The sequence below is a fragment of the Pithys albifrons genome, chromosome 24 (assembly GCF_047495875.1).
Source record: "Pithys albifrons albifrons isolate INPA30051 chromosome 24, PitAlb_v1, whole genome shotgun sequence".
Classification (NCBI taxonomy): domain Eukaryota; kingdom Metazoa; phylum Chordata; class Aves; order Passeriformes; family Thamnophilidae; genus Pithys; species Pithys albifrons.
Window position 1 is genome coordinate 3,722,844 of NC_092481.1, and position 23,136 is coordinate 3,745,979.

General features: G+C 49.9%; 1 protein-coding gene across 4 annotated transcripts in view; it reads right to left on the minus strand.

Annotated features, from left to right (window-relative positions):
• The window catches only part of PHACTR4 (phosphatase and actin regulator 4), a 69,861-nt gene extending 48,744 nt beyond the window's left edge, over positions 1 to 21,117 (minus strand). For 2 of the 4 annotated variants that reach the window (XM_071576475.1, XM_071576477.1), the window contains exons 1-3: positions 21,063 to 21,114; positions 20,385 to 20,435; positions 19,796 to 19,863 (exon numbers count right to left, since the gene is read on the minus strand). The gene's annotated coding sequence lies outside the window, so the exon portion shown is untranslated. Of the gene's footprint in view, positions 1 to 19,795; positions 19,864 to 20,384; positions 20,436 to 21,062 lie in introns of all 4 variants that reach the window. The other 2 variants (XM_071576474.1, XM_071576476.1) reach the window with 1 other exon arrangement.
• Between the last annotated feature and the right edge of the window lie 2,019 nt (positions 21,118 to 23,136).

The window sequence follows — 23,136 nt, forward strand, 5'->3', positions numbered from 1 at the left end:
AAAGACCTCCCAGATCATCAAGTCCAACCCTTGGTCCAACTCCAGTCCCTTTACCAGATCATGGCACTCAGTGCCACGGCCAAGCTCAGCTGAAAAACCTCCAGGGATGGGGAATCCACCCCCTCTCTGGGCAGCCCATTCCAATGCCTGAGCACTCTCTCTGCAAAGAATTTTCTTCTGATCTCCAACTTCAATTTCCCCTGGCAGAGCTTGAGCCCATCGTGCCCCCTTGTCCTATTGCTGAGTGCCTGGGAGAAGAGACCAACCCCCACCTGGCACAGCTCAGTCTCTGACCAGCAGTGAAACATTTAGGCTGGAAAAGACACCAAGATCGAGTCCAAGCTGTGCCCAATCCCCACCTTGTCACCCAGAGCACCAACTGCCACGTCCATCATTCCTTGGACACCTCAAGGGATGGTGGACCTCAGAAAAGGCCCTTTCTTTATCTGTGCCTCAGTTTCCATCCTTCTTCAAGAGGGGACTGACTTCTTTTGTAAAGCAATTTAAAACCAAATCCAACTCACAGTCCTCCATTTCCCAGAAACTTTCACCTTACACTGGACTCCACAGCAGCACCTGCCCACTTTATTCATTAACAGGCAAACACAGTGAGTTTTTCCATATTTCCACTTGAACCAGACCACACAAAGTCTGGAAGAGCCTCTCCAGGTGTCTCAGAGCCCTATTTACCCACCCTGGAACAAAAAGCCAGCAGCCCATAGGAAAGGATGAACAACAGCACAGTGCCAGCCCCCAGTGACAAATGCAATTTCCATTCAGTTATCAGTATGGAAAACACCTTAATTCGCCTCCAGACCTTCTGGCAGCTGATCAACCACCCTGGAGGTGTGGATGCATGCAGGGAAAAAACATCCTGCAGCATGAACAGAGCAAACCAGCTTCTCCCCTCACCGTCCTTGAAGCAGCTGCCTCGACCAAAATTATCTCCCTGATCAAAGCAGAGGGTACAATTAAAGCAGAATGGCCCGTTGGTGCAGAGGACAGATGCTGTTATTGTCATGGAGCATCCAAAGGGAGGGAGCAAGGCATGGCTGGTCCTTCATCAGCTGCTTGATTTAATGTATTAAAGGATTTCCAGACACCCACAAGACCAACACACACCACAATCTATTGACACATACGAACCCTCCAAACGTGTTAATAAATTCTCCTACTGCAGAAGGCAATTCCCACATTTTGCTGCTACCCAGGAAAGTCTGGGCACACCAAAAGGAAGGGAACTGATGTCTTTGTAAAGCAGGTTCCACAGAAGATCATCCCAGTTATCCAGGACCCAACTCATTCTTGTACAGAAAATGAAGCAGCTCCACCAAAGCAAAGCAACAAATAATGAATATTTGAAGTGCAGAGCTCAACTGCCCCAAATCTGAGCTGTATTTATTTGTCCCTCTTTCCAAAAAGCACGAGATGACAAACTGGATTCCTGACTGTGTAAAGCCATATTAGGACTGACTTTATTGCTGCTGGAGCCACAGAGGCATCCCCAGTTAGCTACAAAACCACCAGCTGAGCCTCTGCAAACCCGACCACAGCCCAGGCACAGGGTCTGTATGAGTTAATTAGTGCAGTAATTGGAAGCACAGAGGAGGTGGGGAAATGCCTCCAGTCCAATTCACCTTTCAGAAAGGGTTATATTAGAGGAAAGGGAAAACATCCAGGAGTGTGGTCCCTGTTCCTCAGACCTGGGATTGTTAAGAACAGGAAGTCTTGAGATGCCTTTTCCCTCCTAAAGGTTATAAAACAACACACAACATGTTAAACCCTTTTTTCCCCTCCTAAAGGTTATAAAACAACACACAACATGTTAAACATTGAGCATCTAAGATTCAAACCTCCAAAGTGTCAGCCTGATTGCCTTAAACCACCCAAAATGCAGGTCACCAATAAAAGGGGTTTTCACCCAGATTTCTTCTGGTTTGTCTTGCCACAAAAACATCAATCCCAGGGGGTTTTTTAAGGCAAAACCCAGGGCTGTAGAAGGTCTCCCTTCCAAAAGGAACTGAGGTCAGCTTGCAGCCCCTGTGAAATCCCAGCCCAGCAGCACCACACTGGTTTCAGCTCTGGAATTGGCCCAATTCCCTCATGTCTTTCTGCTCAACTGATTTCAGGACAATGGGGCTTGTCAGAAATTAAAATTCCTCTGTGATCTGCACATACCTGCTCATGCAACAGTTCATTCTTGTACCACACCTCGCAGGGAATTTCAGTTTACTCCAAAAAAACCCTCAAAAATTTACTCAAAAAACCCTCCAACCAGCTCATTCTGCACAGAACCACAGACAGAGTTAGAAATGAGAGGATTAGTGACTCAGGGGAAGAAACTGCAGCAGCCTGGAAGTGTCTGAAGCTCCAGACAACAGTACATAAGAAGTTACATTTCCCCCAGGTTTTTACAATTAGTTTCTTAGTTTGTACAGAAACCAGTGAGAAATCTCACACCTCTGTCACAAAGGTTGGTCAGAAAGAATCAGCATATTCATCAGGTCTCAGCACTGATTCAGCAAAAAGGCTCCAAAGCTTTTGAAGCAGCAAAATCAGCCTTGACAACCCAGCAAGACTTTCCAAGCACACCTGGATCTCCTGAACAAAATCCTGGAGCCATGAGGTTGATGAGGGGACTGGAGCCCCCCTGCTCTGGGGACAGGCTGGGAGAGCTGGGGGGGCTCACCTGGAGAAGAGAAGGCTCCAGGGAGACCTGAGAGCCCCTTCCAGGGCCTAAAGGGGCTCCAGGAGAGCTGGAGAGGGACAGGGGATAAGGAATAGAGGGACAGGACACAGGGAATGGCTTCCCACTGCCAGAGGGCAGGGATAGATGGGATATTGGGGAGAAATCCTTCCCTGTGAGGGTGGGCAGGCCCTGGCACAGGTGCCCAGAGAAGCTGCGGCTGCTCCATCCCTGGAAGTGCCCAAGGGCAGGTTGGACAGGGCTTGGAGCACCCTGGGACAGTCAAGGTGTCCCTGCCCATGGCAGGGGGTGGGACTGGATGGGCTTTGAAGTCCCTTCCAACCCAGACCATTCTGGCATTCTCTGATTTTAACCTCATGAAAGCCACTGAAAAGCAGGAGCTCAGTCCTCTGCCTGTTCCTGCCTGCCCTGAAGGATCAGAAGGAGGAGGTTGGATGTGTCCAACCCAAACCTCCATCCCAGACCCACCATGACAGGAACAGCTGCAGGACTGGGGGCTGCACATAACCTGTGTCTGCAACACACCCCCAAAAGGCACAAAATAAATAACAGGGTTATTTATTTACCTCTGGCTTCTGGGGTAAGATCCAAACCATCTTTCCTTCGTTTTGTGGTTTCCATTTTTGTCAAACTTTCAATGAAAACGAAGCAGTTCTGTGGTCGTGGCCCTGTCATTGTGACTCGATACACAACTTCATTTGCAACCACCATTTCCTCCCCAAAACGAGGCCACTTTTGGCCTCAGCTGCTGCAGAGCCAGTTTGAAAAGTGTTTCTTTTTAAGAAGTGATAAGAACGAGCTTAACCACCGTGAAGGCACTAAAATGAACTTGTTAGAAAGCTCACCTGGACTCCCAAAAATTCAGCAGTGGTGCAGCTGAATCCACAGAGCTGCCAGATGGATCTTTCCCAAAGGCCCTTGCCCAGCTGCTTCCTGGGATACACAGACCACAGGGTATGTGAAAAATCTGATTAAACCCCGTGTTTTCCCCACTGCACATTCCAGCACAAACCAGGCACCTCTAATCAAATTCCACACTGGAAGGCAATGAAATATTCCCAGTTGAAAACACGTGGGATGGGAAACCTCTGCAGCATCAGTGTCTTTATCAACTTAGAGAGTCAACACTTTTTAACTGGGCACAGCTCAGTTAAAATTTGAAATTAAAGCTCTTTCTGAATGGAAATCACATCACTGAATCTACAGCAGCCTGAAATTTCACCTTTTTGAGGCACATTTTGCCAAGCAGTTCAGGTAGTCTGTAAATCAGCTGTAGCCTTATTCTTCCCTTCACAGTCTCACCAGCATAATTTCTAATTACTGCTAATTAAGAGATCAAATTTCCTTAAAGAAACTCTCCCCAGGCAATTTATTATTCTTAAAGCTCCAGTTTTAATAAAAGGTGGCCTGGCCATAACTGGGAAAGCAGAGAAATTAATTCCTACTACTGATAACCAAGTGCAGGCAGCGAGACATCCCACTGTGAAAATAAGGCCATAAAGTTCCTGAATAAGAACATTTCCTTCAAAAAAAAAAAGTAAAAAGTTCTACCTAAAGTTTATGAAGCAGCAACAGTGTTTGCCTGAGGATGGTGCTTAGTGCAGCAATCTGAGCTAAACCCAACAGGCCCTGAGTTGATTTTAATCTCAAGGGAAAGCTGTGCCTTTCCCAGAGCTCCTTAGGCATCAACACCATTCCCACACAGAACTGTGGAATGGTTTGGGTTGGATCTTAAAGATCATACAACTCCAACCTTCCTCTAGCCCAGGTTGCTCAGCACATGGTCACTGACCTTTCATTTTGGTCTGAAACACTCCTCAAATAATCTTAAATTAAAGCTTAAATGGGATAATCTTAAAGGCTGTGATCCTTTGGAACTGCCCCAAGAACAGGAACGTTTCAGCTCTCTCACTCTCCTTTAGAGATGACATTTCCCAGCCAACACTTTTAGCTGCATTAAGAGCTCAACAAAACTATCACGGTTTCTTTGCAGCCACAAAAGGACCTTCCACAGTAACAAAGGCTGAAAAAACACCCCAGTGAAGCAGCAAATCTCTCCTCGTGCCCTGCAGGCAGATGAGCCGACCTGGGCCAGGGAAAACTGCAAATCAAACCAGGGGAATCATTTCAACAGCAACACAAAGAGGACCTGGAAGGGGAAAACAGCAAGTCTGGAACATTCCCAAGGCACAGGAGCTGAGGAAATGCCTCTGGAGGGGCTGCATTAACGGGAAGGGCACCGGAGCAGGCTCTGCATACCTGGCACAGGCAAAACCTGGTTCACAGGCAGAGGATCCTGCACAGGACATGCCTTGGACTGGAGCACTCCAGGGAAATCCCAGCCCTGCTCAGCAACCAGCACAGTCGGGTGGTTTGTCAGATCACCTGAATCAACCCACCTCAAACCTGTCAGGAATTATATACACCTCACAAAGGGGTACAAGAGAAGCCCAGTATGAGAAAGAGCCTTAAAGCACGGGGGAAAGAGGGGAAAAAAAAGGGGGGGGGAAAGGCCAAAAAAAAGGGGAGGTGGGGGGGAGAGGCCAAAAAAAAAAAAGGGGAGGGGGGGGGGAGAGGCCAAAAAAAAAAAAGGGGGGGGGGGGGGGAGAGGCCAAAAAAAAAAAGGGGGAGGGGGGGGGAGAGGCCAAAAAAAAAAAAGCGGGGGGGGGGGGGGAGAGGCCAAAAAAAAAAAAGGGGAGGGGGGGGGGGAGAGGCCAAAAAAAAAAAAGGGGAGGGGGGGGGAGAGGCCAAAAAAAAAAAGGAGGAAAACAAGGAAAACAAGGAAAACAAGGAAAACAAGGAAAACAAGGAAAACAAGGAAAACAAGGAAAACAAGGAAAACAAGGAAAACAAGGAAAACAAGGAAAACAAGGAAAACAAGGAAAACAAGGAAAACAAGGAAAACAAGGAAAACAAGGAAAACAAGGAAAACAAGGAAAACAAGGAAAACAAGGAAAACAAGGAAAACAAGGAAAACAAGGAAAACAAGGAAAACAAGGAAAACAAGGAAAACAAGGAAAACAAGGAAAACAAGGAAAACAAGGAAAACAAGGAAAACAAGGAAAACAAGGAAAACAAGGAAAACAAGGAAAACAAGGAAAACAAGGAAAACAAGGAAAACAAGGAAAACAAGGAAAACAAGGAAAACAAGGAAAACAAGGAAAACAAGGAAAACAAGGAAAACAAGGAAAACAAGGAAAACAAGGAAAACAAGGAAAACAAGGAAAACAAGGAGGTTGAACTGTGAGCTGTGACTTTGTGGTGAGCTCTCCTGTACACCAGACTCAGCCTTTCTGTTCTGTGTCCTTGGACATCAGAGCAGGTTCATTTTGTGACCCCCCACACTCCCCAGCACAGTCATCAGCCTGCCAGGAACTGCTGGTTTGCTCAGCAAACAGCACCCTTCAATAGGTGCCAGCACCAGGAATGGTCACAAACCTACCCCCCACTCCCTCCAGCTCCACCAGCACTCCCAGCAAATCCTCAGCAAGGTTTTGGGAAGGGAGTTCATTCTATCAGAGCAAAACTGCAGGGGAATGCCATCACTCACAACATGTACTGTGGAAAAGGCATATTGAGGAGAACTGTTAACACTGGTGGGACCCAAACCCGTTCTGAGACATATAAATGGAACAAAAAATGCTTTGCAAGGTTTTTAAGACTTCCAAGGTAGCTGTGAGTGAGCCCCAGGTGTCAGAAACCTGCACAGCTCGTTGCACAATGGCCAAAGGATGTGTTTGTAGAGATGACACCAACCTACAGTGATAGGAAACTTGGGTCTGCAATAAAAATGGCACTGAGGAATAGTTTTGTTGTGAAAAAGAACTGAAGTTTGACCCAATCTGACCCAGCTTTGCTCAGTAAATTAACGATGCCAGGATTGAGAGGTATCCTTCCTTCCCCTCTGCCACAACTCCAAGCTGGATGGATGATGTCACTCATTTGAAGGCTACAACAAAGGGTGTTTATCAGCCAGCTCTGAGGTTTGCCTATAAATAGAGATTTCCTAAATGACTTCATCTGAGGAACACTTCGATTCACAAAGAGGTGCCCACAAAAATCAGTGTTTAGACACACAACAGCTTCCCTGGAGCACAAGAGCTGTGAAACACCCACACAGCACCAAACACAAACTACAGCAGCTTTCAGAGGCACTTCAGCCCACAGGTTTGTATCCTCCCATCCCAACAGCCAGGAATGACACACAGAAAAGCTGCAGGAGCCCTGCCAGGACTCAGGAATTGAAGTCATTGTAAATTTATTTGCTGGAACTTGTACCTGCACCTCTCTGCAGTGACCCTCTGGATGGGGCAGGGAACTCCAGGGAAAGGCAGCCCATGGACCAGGGAGCTCAGACCACTCAGCCACAACACAACCCTACTGTCATCCCAGTTTCAACAGCCAGCAGGAATGGAAAGACTGGTTTCAACTGGTCTCCCCATCACTACACCTTCCTTCAGCCTTGGGTTAGGTCTGGTATTAACTACCCTGCTGCAGAAACAAGCTTTGAGTAGTTTTTTACCACAGAAGTAATGAATGAGGTCTCAAATTGCTTTATTTCCAGCAAAGAACCACAAAGAACCAGAACTTTCCTGATGTCAATAATATAACAGTGTATTTGGGAAAAAATCATCCCCTTTTTTATCAGGAAAAAGCAACCTGGTCTGCTGGAATGAGATGATCTTCAGAATCCCTTCCAAGCCAGGCCATTCTGAGGGAGCCACTGGAAAGAACAGGCTTCCCACAAAAATTAACAGCCTGAAATCCCCCCAGTGCAAACCCCCTGCCCCTGGGGAGCTCAGCATGGCCCTTCCTCACAGCTCTTTGGGGTCAGTGTCACCTGAAAACGAACCTGGAGAAACAGCTCAACCTGAAAACTTCCTGGAGGGAGCGATTCAGGGGCAGGCAGGGGGTGAGGGGATGGAGGCACAGCCACAGGAGCTGCCCTGGAACCCCAAAATGCCCCTGTGCACAAGGAAATTAAAGCTGTGGCTCCACGGACGCTGCCTGCCCTCCTCTCTTGGCACCAGGGACCTCCTGGAGCAGCTGCCCCCAGTCCAAACCAGCCTGGTGCAGAAGCAGCTGGTTTGGCTCCAGCTCAGTTCCTCAACTGGTTTGTCACATGGCCCATCAGCAGCTGCTGCAGAACAAGGGAAGGCAAAGAACCCACAGGACCTGGTGAGCAGTTTGGGGTGTTTGCACAGCTGCAGCCCCAGCCAGGGCTCTGACAGCCCGTCCTTGCAGGGAAGGGGCAGGACTGGGTTTGGAAGGCATCAAGTCAGGCTGGAATTGTCAAATCCTGCCCACTCCTCTATTCCTTTTTCCATAGCAAACATCCCAGGGAAGGTGCCACCCTCACCTCTCCATGCTGAGCCAGTTCAGTCACCAAGCCATGAGTGTCCATCCTATGTGTATCCTCAGAGTGTGTGACTGAACAGTTGTGTCCTCTTAAAAACAAGATTATTTGAGTTCTCTGCTACAAAACTACAAAACTCAGAGTGCTCCAAGACTTTTATGAACAACCTGAAGCACCAACAGATCCCGAGGCACCAGGATGTGCCAGCCCCAGGTTTTGAAGTGAGCAGGACCTTGCTGATCATAACCCAAGGCCAAGCACAACCCAGGAATTCCAGTTCAACCAGTTCCACCCTTTCTAACCCTTCATTCCTCCCCTTCTCTTAGAACAACACACAGCAAGAAAACCCTGCCCCAATCTATCCCGGAATAAACAATTCACTGTGATGAAAAGCCACCTGCTCCCCCCACACAATTAAAAGCACTTCCAAATTCCAGCTCTCCCCCAGCCAGCACAGATGGACACACCAGGCACGCACAGACACCACTCTGCTTCCAGCACAGCCTTTGTGCTGCTCAGACACAAAGCCTGATGGCAGAGCTGTTTTGTTAAGGGATCACAACATAAACCAGCAATTCTTCAGCCACAAAAACAGCTCAAACTCACTCCTAGGCCAATTAAATTGCAATCTGCTAAAACACACAGGCTCTCTGTGGCTTTTGGGCACTGCAGCTCTGGGCTGGCAGATCACACCCTGAGATCCAGCTGATTTATCACCTGCCCCACATGTCCCCAGATGACCGAATTTACCGTGCACTGGCTCAGCCACCACCACAGATTTTCACTTTCCTGCTCCCACTCCAAGCAATGCTGCAGGAAGGAAATCAGCCCTTTGCAAAGGAAGTGATAGCCCTGAGAGCAGGCAATAAACTGCTGAAATGGGAACTGCTCCTGCCCTGCTCCCTCCTGCACGACCTGCCCTGGAATCACAGAATCGATTTTGGGTGGGAAAAGACCTCCAAGATCATCAAGTCCAACCCTTGGTCCAACTCCAGTCCCTTTACCAGATCATGGCACTCAGTGCCACGGCCAAGCTCAGCTGAAAAACCTCCAGGGATGGGGAATCCACCCCCTCTCTGGGCAGCCCATTCCAGTGCCTGAGCACTCTCTCTGCAAAGAATTGTTTTCTTCTCTCCAACTTCAATTTCCCCTGGCAGAGCTTGAGCCCATCGTGCCCCCTTGTCCTATTGCTGAGTGCCTGGGAGAAGAGACCAACTCCCACCTGGCCAGAACTTCCCTTCAGGCAGTTCCAGACAGTGCTGAGGTCACCTCTGAGCCTCCTCTTCTCCAGGCTGAACACCCCCAGCTCCCTCAGCCTCTCCCCACAGCACTTGTGCTCCAGTCCCTTCTCCAGTCTCGTTGCTCTTCTCAGTTGGGTTGGAAGAGACCTCTGAGATCACCAAATCCAACCCTTGATCCAACCCCACTGTGATCACTCTGGCACTCTGTGCCCTGGGCTGGTGATCACAGTGCAGTTGGATCAAGTCATGTTGGATTCTCTGTCCCTGGAGGTGTTTAAGAGGACACTCAGTGCCACATCCAGTCCCTTCTCCAGCCTCGTTGCTCTTCTCTGGCCCCGCTCCAGCCCCTCAATCTCTTTCCTGAACTGAGAGGCCCAGAACTGAACACAACACTCAAGGTGTGGCCTCCCCAAGGCAGAGTCCAGGGGAAGGGTCAGTGCCCAGGGCCTGCTGGCCACGCTAGTTTTGATACAAATCCCTCAAGTCTGCAGGGCCTTTGGGCAGCCCTGGATTCACAGCAGGGCTGGCAAATGCAGGCCTGGCCATCAGAGACTGCTGGATCCTCACACAGACACTGCACTGCCTTTGGCAGGACACACAATCAGTGCCCTGCAATGCACACGAGCCCGACAAGCACCAGACACCAAAATCTCCTTCCCCGCCTGTGGTTCCTGTGCTGTTTATCAAGTCTGGCCATCTGCAGAAAGCTTCCACTTGGAGCTGACTATCCACAGGATGGATTCCTGCCGGGGTTAATCATTCCCCCAGCAGACCTGAAGGCGGATCTGGTGTCCCACAGCTCCCAGTCCCTCCCAGAACTGTGGGCTGGCACAGCCCCCGTGTCCCCAGACAGCACTGCCCTGGTGCCACCCACCCTTTCCTTCTAAGTGCTCACATTGCCCAGCACCAATTCTCCCAGTCCCTGAAGTGTACTGGGATCTCTATCCACAAGCTCCATCCTATCAGTGCACCCCAGGAACTGTTCTGTCAACTTTTGGCTTTCAGCTCAGCTTTTTCTGAAGACAAATGGTAATATCCTTTAAAAAAAACCCACCAAATCTGATCCAAACCCAGACTCATCATTGGTATGAATCACAGAACGTTATTAATTCTCCTGCCCGTCAAAACAGAAATGTCTCACCTTGCAAAACAATTGCTGTGGTTGCCCAGGCTCACAAAAATCTGTCCCATCTGTTAAAAAGCTGAGTGCACTGAATGAAACTATTTAACAAGCAGCAAACATTTCAGCCCACAAAGGCTACTTCAAACCCAGACAGTGAGTACAGGCAGCTCAGGTCTGTTCCTGTCAGCCAGCACAAACAGCCTTCCAGCAAGGAATTCTTGAAGACAGAGCCTGTGGGGACACTGAATTTAAGGGTCAACCTGCAACTCCCCAGCACCAGGTTTAGATGATCTCATGCCCGGAACTGCTGCAACCAAAAAGGAGGGAGTGAAGTGTTCCTGTCCCCAACACTAATAGGGAATGCAAATAAACCAAAGCCTCCACTTTACCTGCAAAGTCTGTGTAACAGGCAGAGGTCTCTTCTCCCAGGCACTCAGCAATAGGACAAGGGGGCACGACGGGCTCAAGCTCTGCCAGGGGAAATTGAAGTTGGAGAGCAGGAAAAAATTCTTTGCACAGAGAGTGCTCAGGCATTGGAATGGGCTGCCCAGAGAGAGGGTGGATTCCCCATCCCTGGAGGTTTTTAAGCTGAGCTTGGCCGTGGCACTGCGTGCCATGATCTGGTAAAGGGACTGGAGTTGGACCAAGGGTTGGACTTGATGATCTCGGAGGTTTTTCCAACCCAATCCATTCTGTGATTCTCTGACTTCCCACTGCAAGGGACACCCACAATGACACAGGAATTATTCCCCATGGAGAGGGAGACAAAAAGAGCACCCAGAGCTGAGCAGTGCTGACATCCACCACCCCAGCTCCTGCTGCCCCACATTCCCAGCTGCTTTAGTGCTGGATTTTGAACAGCAGGTTCACCCCACTCATGATTCACCTCAGGGACAAAAGTCATCCTGCTGCTGGTGAGCCTCATGCACAGAAAGGGAAGCACAAGAGTTCTCAGCCAACACCTCTCTCTGACAGACTCTTGGCAATGGACACCATCTCCTGGTTTTGAATGCAGATAAAACCCATTCCCAACAGATTCCTGTTTCAGCTGCCCTTTCACAGAACCACAGACTATTCTGAGTTGGAAGGGACCCACACGGATCATCGATGCTGTCACAAACAAGTCATGTGCCACATCAGAACCAGAATTTTGGACAAGGCAGCTTTATTTACACAGGGCAAGGATGAACAGAGGGGATGATCAATCCAATCAAACCCCAAGCTGTCACACTTTTCCAACAACGACCACTAAAACCACCTTCAGACAGGGTTTTGTTGAAGCCCAACTTCTCAGCAGCACCATCAGCCACCCCAGAGGACCCTCATCCCACTGAGGGATCCACCAGGCAATGCCCTTCTCCAGGATCAGTGTTCTGCTCCAAGTTCAGGAACACACTGTAGTTTTATAGGACAGCACAGCAAGGTGACATGTGGCTCTAAATCCACACAGGAGCACCATCCACCACATCATTTGATGATGCAAATCAAACCCCTTGCTGCTGGGCATTAAGAATGAAGGCTCCAAGAGCTTCCTGCAGCAAAGTCACCTTGGAAATACCAAAGAATCGGAGCTTTCAGTCCAACAGGACTAAACCACAGCTGCAAAGAGTGTCCCAGTAACTTCTGAGCTGACAGATAATGTCACACCCTGAGGGAAGGGTTTGTGGAGAGCACAGAAGGACTCAACTCATCTACAATCACAAGTTCTGTTATCTTGATAATTAAAAGGGAGCAAGATGAACATTCACATCAACATAAGGAATCCTACTCTGCATTTACTCAGCCACGCAGCACCCTACAAACCAACCCAAAGCAACAGCATAATAATAAAAATAATTCCACTATTAAAATTAATAATGCCATTAAAAAGCCAGGGCTGTTTCAGCCCTCATTACACACACCACAAACACAGAATATCCCTCAATATCCTCCCCTGTAAAACTGGCTCTGCTCAGCAAACACAGGAATGAATCGGCCACAACATTCCCGCAAACCCGCCAGGGACTGAGAGGGAACTCCACCCTCTCATTAAAGGTTTCACTGCTGTAGAAACTATGATTAAACACACAGAGCTGTGAATCAGCCACCTGGAACAAGGGCACAGCCACCTGGAACAGTGGGCACAGCAGCACTGGTATCTCACCCCTCAGCCCCCCAAAACTGCATCAGAACTGCAAACAAACAGCTCCATCCAGACACTGCAGCTCCCACAAACACTCCATGGTTCTTACCTGGAGGGTTGGTTTAGGGGCTCCCCTGATTTTGCAGCACTCAAAGCTGAACATGCCCCTTACAGGAACAGCAAATGGGCTCCAAAATCCATTTTGCCACAAGTGGATAAAGCACCTCAAGCCCAACCCCTGGTGCCTCTGGACCAGCTGTGTTCCCTGCACTGCAATTCCAATCAAGGCAGCAGAAAAGCAGGAGAAGATGGCAGAGCTTACCAGCAATTCCCCACTCTGGGCTCTGAACAAAGTGGATTTAAAAGAGGTTTAATTTTCCCAAAGACTAATGCCCTCAAATCGGAATAAATCCTCCAAAAGAAGAGATTATCCATAAATTTACTAGTTAGAAATGTTAATATATCCAGTGTTTATGCAAGGACTGCTGCTCCCCATGGAAGAGTAGCACCTATAGAATTCTATATTAAAGGAGAAACAGATTTCTGGGAGTTTCTCCCCCACCTTCCTTTCCATGCTGAAATGTGGCACAGCAGCTTCATAAATCCCCCTTCCCAAGAGCAGCAGGAATTTACTGCAGAATCAAGGCAAACTTCTTCCCATCTCACTGGAGAAGCTCTGAAAAAATCCTCATTTACTAAAGAATTTAATACAAAAAAAGTGCCAAGATCCACAGGCAGAAAAGCCCAGTGAGAAACCTGAATAAACACTTAAATAAAAAAAAATTGCAGAGTTCAAACTTCCAATTATACATTCACAAAACACAGGATGAGGTGCAAGTGGAGAAAACTCCTTGAGCCTCATGCTGGACTTACCCCACATATCCCTGCTCCTCAAATGCTTCCTCTTGTTATTCATATTCCATTTACTAAAGGTCCCACCTACACAGGGAGTGGGAAGGGACCCAGACCAGCAGAACCTGCTAATTAAGGCCCTTAAGGCTCAGATGAATTAATTGGTCCCTCCAGCTATGAACAGGAGGGTGACTACACCCTTACTAAGCACTAATCTTGGAGAGGATAGACAGGAGGATGGAAGGAGGAAAAAGTGACTTGCCTGACATCAAACAGCACAGCAGGAACATTGCTGGGAGCTAAATCAGGGCTCTGTCCACCCAAACATCCTCATTTTCCCTGGACTCAGAGCTGATGGGTGGAGAGAACCCAGTCATTAACATACAGATTGGAGGCTTCCTTTGGAAGATAAAAGCAGGTGAGGAATAACATTGATTAGTGTAATCACTGGTGTCAAATCAAATGGGGTTTGGGGATCCAGCAGCCTTAGAGAAATCCTCCATCCCACTTGCCAAACCTGATGGGAAAACACAGGTTTCTGAAGTCTGGAATTCTGACACTGCAGGTGACCAGACACCAACACATCCAGGACCAGATCACAGAATTGACTGGGTTGGAAAAGATCTTCGAGATCAGCAAGTCCAACCTTTGATCCAACCCCACTGTGATCACCAGTCCAGGGCACGGAGTGCCCTGGACTGGTGATCACAGTGGGGTTGGATCAAGATATGGTGGATTCTCACTCAGTGCCACATCCACAGAATCACAGAATTATAGAATGGATTGGGTTGGAAAAGACCTCCAAGATCATCAAGTCCAACCCTTGGTCCAACTCCAGTCCCTTTACCAGATCATGGCACTCAGTGCCACGGCCAAGCTCAGCTGAAAAACCTCCAGGGATGGAGAATCCACCCCCTCTCTGGGCAGCCCATTCCAATGCCTGCGCACTCTCTCTGCAAAGAATTTTTTTCTGATTAACAAATTCATCCTGAAAGTTCCATTGCTTTCTACCAGATTTATTCTCCAAGCCCATCAATGCTCAGAGAAGTTGGATACTTAACACTCCCAATTAACAGCCTCCCTGGGTGAGAGACAGAAGAATCTCAGGTATCAGTCCCTACATGAGCAAAGTTTTCCAGCTCAGGAACTTCCCACACACACAAACTATTTATCCTCATAATGAGGAAATGATCCTGTATTTATAAAACAAGTGAAACAGAACAATAATAGCAAAAAAGCAGTTTTATCATGCCAGGTATGGATTTTCCTGAAGTCTCCCTGCTGTGCCTGTGCTGGCTCTCTATTAACTGCTTTCATTTTATTCTAAACATGTACAAAAAAGCCATTCCTAACTCCCAAACTGCTGGAAAACAGCATGACAATTCCACCCAAAGGTGGATATTGCTCTAAGAAGGTGCAGCTGAGCCAGGAGAAATCCCATTTACACCCACCTGTAATCTCAGGGTTTCTGTCCATAATTGCAGGACTTCATGGCAAAAACTGATTTGGAATTACAAGATAAAAAATTCCATGACTTTGCTCCCCTCTGGCCCTGATCCACAGGCAGGAGGAACAGGATCCAGAGCAAGCCAGGAGCAGGATACAGGCACTAATTTAACACTAATTTAACACAGGGTAAATGAAGCTTCCGTGACCCTGCAGGGAACGTGCCACGTCTCACCTGCTGCTGATCAAAAAACGTAAGGGAAGAAGACTTTGCTTCTAATTATTTGTTCTCTCTTCTGGCATCACCCAAACACCTTTTACAGGGGAACAAACCCAACAGGAGTTGGACTCGATGCTTCTGATGGGTCCCTTCCAACTCAGCATGTTCTGGTTCTGTAACAGCCCTTCTGCTTCTGCTGTTTCCCACTGCCAGTAAATTACACCTGGTTTGCAACAGACACTAAACTTAATATCCCAAATAACAGCAGCCCAAATTTCCTGGCACAAATCTCACAGCTCATCACTATTTCAGTAATTATTATCCCCCTTCTTGGTCCCAGCTGGTAAAGAGAACACCTCAGCAGCACAAGGTCACTCCATCCAGGAGCACAGAGCAGGAATTCTGTGGATCCATCCAGATCTCCACTGCAGAACAGCTTTAAAAATGCAATCCCACAGAACCTGAGGCAGCACAGACCAGCCCAAACCCTCCTGACCTTGCTTTTATCTCAGAATCCCAGTGAGGCCTCTCCTGCACTGGAGGGTGGCAGGTGACAGCTGGACCTGCAAACCCCCTTCCTGAGGATCCTGGCACTGCAGCAAACCAGCAGGAACTTTGAGAGCTCTGGAGAGGAGAGGGATCGATAACACCCCCCCCCAGCAGCACTTCTGCATCTGCAGGGGAGCTCCTGCCAACGCAGAGATAACACTGATCAAATCCCACCCCCAGCAGGCACGGCCGGTCCCTCCAACCTGCACCAGCCAGTCCAGCCAGTGACAAACAACCCCCAGCTCATTCTGAGCAGGAGAATTAGCCAAGAGAACAACCTCCAAGGGCACGTGAGAGCAGCCAAAGTCCCCTGAAAACCAGCACAGTGACTGGCTTTGTCCAAAGCTCAAACTCTCCCAAGGCAATGACCTTTGGCTTTACCTCCATCCATAAACACCTCCAGGAGCTTCCCCTCCACATCCATGGCTGGGATCTGGTTTGTGATCCCAACCTCAAGGCCACATCCAGCAATAACCTCTTTCTTTTTGCCAAGACACCCTGTGACACAGAGAGCCCTGAGCTTGCCCTGCCACCAAACCAGTCAGTGCCTCCCAAACTTTGAGGCAAGTTTACAAATCAAGGCTTCTCTGCAGGGCCAAAATTGTTCTTGCCTGCACCCTTAAAGCTAAAGGAGAGAACTGAGGAGAGAAAAGCACATTAGGAGAGGTTCACTCCTCTCACAGATAAGTCTGAGGCGATGAAAGAAGCCCATATGGGGCTGACTGGTTTAAATCAATAGTGGGGATTAATCTTGCTGGATTTTAGACAACTAAATCGGTGGCAACACAGCTCTAATTAAGGGGTTCACTTTTGGGGATTGGTTAAGGGAAAACCTTGTAGACAAGTGAGGTACTGGCAGCACGAAAGTTGCTTTTAGCAGCAGTTTTCTGGAGCTGGCAGTGAAAAGGTTCAAACCCTCGGGTCGAACAGCACTTCAACTTTACCAAAGTCCAACGATCTTGCCCAAATCTGTTTCAAAAGGCACCGACTGCAGGAGAAGTGCCAGGTTTGCACAAACCGACCTCATCAGTATGCACCTTGTTTTGCCCCATGACACTCAGCAGCCGTGGTTAATTAGTCCCTGATAATGAATTGCCCATCACGACTTCGCAGTGCAGCTGGTAGGTGAGCAATTCCTAACTGAGTTTTGGAATCAGCATTCCAAAAGCACAAACACAAAAGAATAAAGTTAACAATCTGTTTACCCGTCCTCCCCCTCCTCCAGAAGCTGCTGCCAGCCAAAGGCTTGGGAGGGGAAAAAATAATAAATCTATTTCCAGGGTTCAGCAGAGAGAAACCGTTTGGACTGCTCTCAATTTTCATGTCTTTGCCACCGGTGCTTTGTGTTATTTCTCACAACTCGTTCAAGTTGAGAAATGAAGCCTGTTCCTTTGGCTAATGGCATTAGAAACCTCTCTCTGGAGATAATTAATCCTCCCTCCCCCATCCCGTCCTGTCCCCAGTGGAAAGTGCAGAGAGTCACCAACAAAGAAATTCAGGCAGTGACAATGAGGCTGGAGCTGCCTCTCACCTCCCTATCCCAGCACTGCTGAGGGTCAAAAACAAGTGACACCACACGAACAACACAAGAACAGCACCTTCAGATTAAGGGCTTCCTCATTTAGAAACCAGGAAACCAGCAATTCCTCATCTGCAAGGAGCTGAACATGGCCAGAGGTTCTGCGTGGTCACCTCCCAGCCCCAGGTTGTCCTGAGTCACTCAAAGCCAGCTGATAAGAGACAGAATTGGGAAATCTGCAGCCTTTTAGCTCAGATCCCAAGCCTGTCATTCAGACCTCAGCAAATCACAGCAAGCTCCACACTCAGCTCATGATACATCAACCCCTCCAGGGCAGAGGAAAAATTAAGGACAATCACCATTTGTAAAAAGCATCTCTGCTGAGGATTCACCATATTCTGTGTATCTGTTTGCTGGTCCCTCATCTGGAATGTGCCCTTGGATTTGGGGGCACAGTTTGGAAGGGGTTAAACCCCCAGCACGGTCACCTTCCACCCCTAGATTGTCCTGAGTCACCCAAACCCAGCAGATAAGAGCCAGAATTGGGAAATCTGCAGCCTTTTCCCTCTGATCCCAAGCCTGTGGCTCAGCCATCAGCAAAGCTCCACACTCAGCTCCTGATGGCAAAACTGCTCCAGGGCAGAGGGAAAATTAGGGACAATCAGTATTTGTGAAGCACCTCAGATGAAGATTCACAATATTCTGTGTGTGTGTAAATATATATAAATAAATATATACAGATATATAAATATATATGTGTGTGTATATAAATAAACACATATATATAAATATATATGTGTGTATATAAATATATACATATATATAAATATATATGTGTATATAAATATATGCATATATATATATAAAATATGTGTGTATATAAATATATACATATATAAAAACATATATGTGTGTATATAGAAATAAATACATACATATATATGTGTGTTTATATATAAATATATACATATATAAATATATATATATGTGTGTATATATACACACATATATATCCACACACACACATATATATACACATATATATATTTATTTATATATTGATGCTGGTTCCTCCCCTGCCCTTGGATCTGGGGGCACAGTTTGGAAGGGGTTAAACCCCCAGCCAAGGGGTGAGTGCTGGAGCTGCTGCATTCCCTGCCTGAAGTGACCCCACTGCAGGGAAGAACTGGGAATAGTGATCACCACAGCACTGACAAGTCAGCAAGAGCTACTAATTAACTGATAAAAATAGAACTCTGAAAGGGTTTTTTCCCCCCCTCTTTCACACAAAGACGAGGCCCAGAGTTGCTGCAGTCTCACATCCATTAGTTTTCCAAGGGTTCCAAACTCACCAGGAAAAAAAAAACCCAAAAGCATTTTCACAGTCAAAAATGTACCTCCATGCAGAAAATCCCAACTGAACAGAACTGGGGACCTGATTCTGAGTGACAGGGAGGGTCTCTCTGCTGTGCACACCCCACTCCCACATTAATGGAAGCAGCAACAGGATGACAGTTTTGCCCCCAACAGCTGGACCAGCTTTCTCACACTCCCTGCCAGCCCAAAGTTCTGGTTTTGCCTGAAAAAATGGAATGTTTTGAGGGTGGTCCAGATGATCCCAAGGCCATTTGCAGCTTCCTCCCTGCACAGCATCACTGAGAGCTGTGAGCAAAGCCCAGTTTTGCCCCAAGCTCCCCCTCCCTGCCAGACCCAGGGTTTGTGCAGCTCAGAACTGAATATTCATCCCCGACTAATGAACCTGCAGGAACCGCGGCCTCAGCGATTTTTAATCCATATAATGCCCCAACACACGCCAAGCACAATGAAATTTGATCAAAATAGAAGCCATTTGTTTAAATACAAGCGATTTGGCTCTCAAAACTGTCATCAAATTAAACTGGAAATCAAATTAACCGGTGATTGAACGAAGTCGAGGGCTGTGTAATCACAGACCACTGATCCAGCAGCAGGAAAACAGGGATGCAATCCCATTCCCCTCTCTGTGGCACTGCCCAGTGCTCCCAGCAGGATTTCCACCCATTCTCCCAGGACCTGAGGATGTTCTGTGCCTCAGGCATGGCTCGTTTCTTGGTAATCCAGGAGGAAAACCTTCCTTACAAAGCACCCTGTGAGATATTATCGGGTAAAGGACACGCTGACACACTTGAAACCACCCTGATTTAGGACAGAACTCCACAGCCACTTCCAGCATTGTTGGGAAAACAAGTTTAAACCTCCTCTGAATGGGAAAGTTTGGCCATCACTGTCCAAACTACCGACTCTGGTTGGTGTAACTGTGCCAATGGTCCCTCACAAGTGGCCTCATTTTGGCTTTATTTCCCCCTTTTTTAAACTTTTTTTGCACTCTCCTCAGAAAGGAATTTAAACCAAGTAAATTTACAATTTTAGGTGTTGCTCCAGAAAGCAATTTGGGTTAATTTAAAAGGTCTGTTTGAAGAGTAAGAAGCATTTCTGAGGAAATCATTAGGAATCTAATTACACTCCTTTACAACTTCTACAGCACATCAAACTAACCCAGCTGAACATCCTTCACCCTCTGAGAGCAGAGCACAGAAAACTTCATCACTGCCCTTCCCTGGCTCTGCCCAGAACTTGCTGATGCTCCTTTTTCAAAGGCAAACTTCAAGTTTAATGCTCACCCCGGCCCAATTCCAGGTTTCTTCAAGTCCAAGGAGAAGAGGCAGCTCCTGGGAATTCTCACTGCAGCCTTCCAGGATTATCAGAGAGAGGGAGAGTGACTTTTAACACAGGTAGAAAGTGACAGGACAAGGAGAACAGTTTTAAGCTAAAAGAGGAGAGATTTAGATGGATATTGGGAAGGAATTGTTCCCTGGGAGGGTGGGCAGGGCTGGCACAGGTTGGGCAGAGAAGCTGTGGCTGCCCCATCCCTGGAAGTGTCCAAGGCCAGGCTGGAGCAACCCGGGACAGTGGAAGGTGTCCCTGCCCATGGAAAGGGGTGAAATGAGATGATCTTCAAGGTCTCTTTCCAACCCAAACCATTCCATGATGCCACGACTCCCACTCCTCCCTCCAGGCTTGTGGAAGCAACATTTAAACAACCAAAAGTTGTGGAAGCAACATTTAAACAACCAAAAGTTGTGGAAGCAACATTTAAACAACCAAAAGTTTGAGAAGGGAAGTTTTAAAGTTCATTTCAGCCTCTTCTCACATGATTCACCCTTTTCTCGGTGTCCCAGCCCCGGACAGGGGCACCAAGCCCTCACCTACCTCCACCTGGGCAAACACCACCCACGCAGGGCACAGAGGTAAATAATTCATCTGCGTGCAAACAGAGGGAGAGAACAATTAAGGCAGAAAGCACCGCGGGGACGGCTCAAATTTCAGTCAACATTCGGACTGGTGGAGAGATCAAACAAAGAACCCCCAGCGGGGCTGCCCGGGACGGGACTTTGGGAGAGGGGGAGACACTCCCGGAGAGGGGGCACAGCAGGAATGGGAACACCGATTTTAGCCCGAGCCCTTGGGGGTGTCCCCAGGTGTGACACAGGACACAGAGCGGGCTCAGGGCCGGTGTGCGGGGTGCGTTCACACCGATGGGGACACAGCACCACGCGGGGCCGCCCCCAGGAACCCCCCATAAACAGGGCCCCGTGTCCCCCCCAGCGCTGCCCCGCGCAGGGGGCTCGGGGGGCCGGCCCGGGGGTGCCGTGGCCCGGCGGAGGGTCCAGGGCGGGGGTACCGAGACCCCTCCGTGTTCCCGGGGGAGGGTCCGGCCCGGGGTCGCCGAGGCCCCTCCGTGCCCCCCGGGGGAGGGTCCGGCCCGGGGTCGCCGAGGCCCCTCCGTGCCCCCCGGGGGAGGGTCCGGCCCGGGGTCGCCGAGGCCCCTCCGTGCCCCCCGGGGGAGGGTCCCGGTCCCCAGCGCTGCCCCAGCCCCGCCCGCCTCACCTGCCGCTGCCGCCGCCGCCGCTCCCGGGGCCGCCCCGCCGGAAGCCGCCCCGGCGGGGGCGCGGGGCACGCCGGGAGGTGTAGTCCGGCACCGGGACACGCCCACTCGGTGAAGGACACGCCCATTGGGTGGGAGGGCGTGTCATTCATCAGGAGGACACGCCCCTTGGTGGAGGACACGCCCATTTCCCAGAGGACACGCCCCCTTTCGGGAAGGACACGCCCCCTCCGCACGGAACGGGGGGTCAGGAAGGGGTTTGAGATGGGGGGATTTGGGGTCAGGGTGTGGGGTGAGGGATGATGGGGGATATGGGGGATTGAGTGGGGGTGATGGGGGTAATGGGGGGGTTGGGGTGAGTTTGGGGTCAAGGGGTGACGGGTGGGGGGATTTGGGGCGAGGGTTGGAGTCAGGAGGTGACAGGAGTCGTGGGGATTTGGGGTGGGGGGTGATGGGAGGGGGAGGTGTTGGGATCAAGGGGTGAGGGGAGATGTGGGATGCGGGGCAGGGATGGGGAGCAGGTTTGGAGCAGGGATGCGGGGCGGGTTCGGGACGGATGCGGGATGTGTTCGGGGCACGGATGCGGAGCGGGTTCCAGTTATGGATGCGGGGTGGGTTCCAGTTATGGATGCGGGGCGGGTTCGGAGCAGGAATGCGGGGCGGGTTCCCGGTGTGGATGCGGGGCGGGTTCCAGTTATGGATGCGGGGTGGGTTCCAGTTATGGATGCGGGGCGGGTTCCCGGTATGGATGCGGGGCGGGTTCGGAGCAGGAATGCGGGGCGGGTTCCCGGTATGGATGCGGGGCGGGTTCCCGGTGTGGATGCGGGGCAGGTTCCCGGTATGGATGCGGTCCGTACGTAGCTCCTGCCGGTCCCCAGCGAGCGGCGCTGCCGGTCCGGCAAAGCCGGGTAGCGGCGGGGAGGGGACCGGGGGGGCTACCGAGGATCACCGAGCCCCGGCAGCCCCGGCCTGGTCCCACCCACCCGCTTTCAGCCCCCCCAAGAGCCAGGACTGGACCCGGGGGTGGGGGTGACATCCCGACCCCGGGTGGCAGCAGCTCGGGGACACATCCTGAACTGCGGCTGATCCCAGCCCTTCCCTGGCTGCTTCCCAAGGACTAAAATCCTCCAGCAGCCATTTGAGGTGCCCAGAGCCCGCAGTTCCCCCGGGATAAGCCCGATTTATCCCCGTCGAGGGCAGGGAGTCAATGACCCGGTGCCAGCCCCTGAAATCGCTTCCTGGAATCCAAAGCAAACAGCTTTTTACCTGCGGAGGGTGGGGAGCTCCCGGACCCCCCATCCTGCCAAAGCTTTCCCACTGTGTCCCCAGGGATGGAGCTCGTTTTGGAGGGGCCTTTGGGGGCTCCCAGCCCTCGGGGATGGCTCCTGGCACTGCAGGGCCCCCGAGGTGCCCACCAAGGGGTGGGTTGCGCAAGGGTTGGCACCGGGCACGGAGGGTGCCGGGGGATATTTTGGGCTCCATGGGCAGGACACATTCTGTTCCCATGAGCTAAGGCAGCGACTGGGGGCCAGTTCCTTCCCACCCACTGCCCCAAAAAACCCTCACTGGGCTCCCTGTGTGGCTCCACTGGGAGCACTGGGGCTCAGCTCCATCGCAGCCTGAGGTGCCCATGGCACAGGCAGCCTCTCACCGCTGGGAAGTGTGTGATCCCACGGGAAATAAAGGGAATTGATGGCCCCCAGCCATGGGCGCTGAGAAGAGCTGGGGCACAGACCTGTGCCCACCCAAACCCCCTGGAGCTGAACCCCCATGTCCCTTGAGCCCTTGAAGAGCTGCTTTTTTTCCAGCCTGGATTTATCCCCTCCCATAGCAGGGGTTTGGAACAAGATGATCTTTAATGTCCCTTCCAATCGGAGCCATTCCATCTCCTGCCCATGCAGTGGATCCAGGTATCCACTTGCATCCACAGGGCAACAAGCTGCCAACACTCAGGGCATGGATCTTCCTCCTCATCTCCAGCCCCTGAGGGCAGCTCAGCCCCAGCAATGCCCATTTTCCAAAGCACTTTCTGCTCCCTCAGCCTTTAAGTGCTCATTCAGCACAGCCTATTATTAT